Source organism: Saccostrea cucullata, unplaced genomic scaffold (genome assembly GCF_032062105.1).
Source record: "Saccostrea cucullata isolate Sc308-1 unplaced genomic scaffold, CSIRO_AGI_Scuc_v1 ctg10711, whole genome shotgun sequence".
NCBI lineage: Eukaryota > Metazoa > Mollusca > Bivalvia > Ostreida > Ostreidae > Saccostrea > Saccostrea cuccullata.
The window spans coordinates 710-3,867 of record NW_026923548.1 but is presented as its reverse complement, the minus strand read 5'-3'; the positions used below and the strand labels follow the sequence as shown (position 1 = coordinate 3,867).

The 3,158-nt window shown below is 33.5% G+C and overlaps 1 long non-coding RNA gene across 1 annotated transcript; it reads right to left on the bottom strand.

Moving 5' to 3' along the window:
• Positions 1–267: 267 nt before the first annotated feature.
• Positions 268–2,539, bottom strand: LOC134264284 (uncharacterized). The gene is made up of 3 exons (XR_009991484.1): positions 2,414–2,539; positions 2,238–2,346; positions 268–587 (listed from the first exon to the last, which is right to left on the bottom strand). It is a non-coding gene; the product is annotated as an uncharacterized LOC134264284 (long non-coding RNA).
• Between the last annotated feature and the right edge of the window lie 619 nt (positions 2,540–3,158).

Below are 3,158 nucleotides of genomic sequence, written 5' to 3'. Positions count from 1 at the left end.
CGTTGCATTGGGATTAAAATGCCTTATATGCGTCACAAGAATTAAGTGTCTGAAGCTAAGTATTCTCTTTTAATTAATGATAGTTTATTTTGCATGAAGAATATCTAAATCGGCAGTCACACTAAACAAAACCCACACACGTTGTGGTTCTCGTCGACACTTTTTTTTCAATTAAAACCTTTATCCTTCCCTTCGGATATCCTTTGACAATCTTAAAGATCCTACAAGATAAGCTTTCAGATGTTTTAAAAATTTTATTTATCGTCAGACAATTAAAATTTGAAAATTAAGATTTAATTTTAGATAGTTTATGGTACATCAAAGCAATCTAGGTGGAGACAGATGTCACTAAAGCAGTCTTGAGTGATGACATTTCTCACATTAGCAGTTTAAGTGGTGATAGTTGCCACATTAGCAGTCTAAGTGGTTACAGTTGCTATATTAGCAGTCTAAGTGGTGACAGTTGCCACATTTGTTCGGATTCTTCGGACATTGGCAGCCACCGTTTCTACAGCATGCACAGTTGTAGCTGGACTGCTCGTGTTGGCATTGGCAGCCATTGCTAATGGCAGTGTAATGATCCAGTTCTGAAAGATTGTTCACAAAATCATTTTTTTTTCAATTTGTGCTTACTCTATGACGATAAGATATTTAAACTATACCTTCTGAAAATATATCAATATGAAAGTATATTATCACATAAGTAATATTGCGTTCAAATGTATTTTTTTAAAAGTTTTATCTACAAAAGAGAGTAAAAAAAAACAAATTTTGTGAATCTTAATACCTTTGAAAGAATTGCCAAAAAATACCCCAAAAACTTAAAAATACTACCTTATATTTTGTAATATAAAAACACTGCTAATATTATAATTATATCAATTTAAGTAATTCGTAGAGGATATAAACAAACATGAATCCAGTTTTAAATAGTTCAACAAGACCAAGGGTCTGAATTAGTGCAATGCTAAATCATCAAAACTTCTTTTCCACCTTACAATTAAGAAATACGACTTATTTATGCTAAGAATTAACCAACACAAGCAAAACTGCTAATGCCATGCCCCTGCTTTGTACAGCTTTTAAGTGCAACAAATGGAGATAAAAAACAGTATTGAAGCTTAGAAGTACATTTACAAATCAGGAGCACAGCAAACACGGACCATTAAAACATACTTTGTGGGATCGGGTACCATAGAGGAGTGAAAATCCCCTGCTAAGCGGTCGCATCCGCGATTTGCACCTTGACATGATCGGGAAATAACGGAAAAATCCGTCGACAATTTAGTGTGTAAATAATGTCCCAACAGTAAGTATCAAAAACGACAGTCGGTTTTCGACGTAATGATAGATAGTATTTGCTTACAAAGTCATTATTATGTCATCGACCATAGAACTTAAAATTATGACTTTAAACGAGACTGTTGATATTCTTAATTCATCAACTTATTTGTCAATAACTTAACTCGTTTTAGAAATTGTTCCTTAGAAGAGCTTGATCTTCCGTATCGAATCAACTGAGAGATATAAAACCCCTATGCAGGTGATAAGGAATTAAGGGATGTTGACGATTAAAATGCTAGTCATCATGTTTATCATAAAACTTAGTTGTTGGGTTACCTTTAACATCTTTTTCTAGTAAAATATTCAAATATGAAACAGAGGTGTCAGACTGTGGTATCTTATTTCAAAATCACCAGGATATATGTCGGCATAAGAATAAACACCATTGTGAATTGACAATATGTCGTTGATATATTATAGTATCTAAATGTTGAGTTGAAGGCTACAAAAGTTTTCTCTTCTTTCCATGTATAAATTTTTGCATAAATTCTGCTTCATGTGAATACAAAAATAGGTCTGTTAATAACGGGGCGCAAACGTTGGTATCACTGATAATTGCAACAGATTTTTGAAAGACTATTTTTCTTGGATAAGGATTAAAAAATACTGGTTTTCTGTGTAACGGTATCTTGCTGTCCTGCGATAGGACACATATTTCACTTATTGAAATTTACAAATTTATTTCTATATTTTAGTTTGATCATGATACAGTGACTTATCCGATTTCCCAACCTCACTAGGATTTAACAGTTATTGTTCCTAAAATTGATCTGATTCTAAGATTTTCCTCAAGTCCTAAAGACAGATGGTATTGTGATTGATTTGTTCCTGGTAAATAATAGTTGCATTGTACTGTAACTTACATGATATCTTAATTTGATATTAAGACTTACCTGGACTTGACCAATAATTCTGTGACCGAGATGGGTCACAAACTTTCTTGTGCTCGTGATTCAGGTAACCTGATTGGAAACAGTTTCCGTCACTTAAACAGGCGTCATTCTAGGGGGAAAAAGATTTCATTTTTCAAAATTAGCCAGTCTCCGTATAAAATACACGTACATCATACCTTAAAATGACATTGTCCTGTGACATCACACTGTTGACAAACGGAGTCGTACACTGTGTATGGTTGTTCATTGCTAAAGGTGACATTGTCTAATGAGATCGAGACGTTGTACTGCTGCAGCGTTCTTAAAGGAATACCGTACATACTCGCCTATAAGTCGGTTGTATCTTTTGAGGTTATTTGACAAGGATTTGCCATTCACCCGCTTATAAACCGGTATAACTTTTTGCCAGAATCAGATGACAATTTGTAACAAATGCTCCGATGATTTAGGCTGATTTCAATTCATATTTTTTAGGAAAAAAGTCGATATTTAACTTTATATCATAAAAAAATAAATAATGCCCTCTTAAGATTAAAAAAATAAATTATTAAAAACTTGTATATAAAATACACGTAATTTATGTATAATTTTAAAATACATAAATGAAATAATATATCCAAATTTTCTTCAACGATAGCTGTCGAAATTGTTTATATAATACTTCGATTTCCCATCCAAAAAATACCAGTCTCTTTATGACTCGCCTATAAGTCGGACATAGACTTTTGGACTAAAATTTAACTCCCAAAATACTGACTTATAGGCGAGTATATACGGTAACTATTTTTATTATGCCTATTTGGATTTGCAAATGCTACCGTTTAATGATTGTCACCTGTAAGGGGAATCATAGTGGACAGGCACAGGACAGAGGACCTCCCACGCCGACACAAGCTCAGCAGGTACAATGGTCAGGGTTCC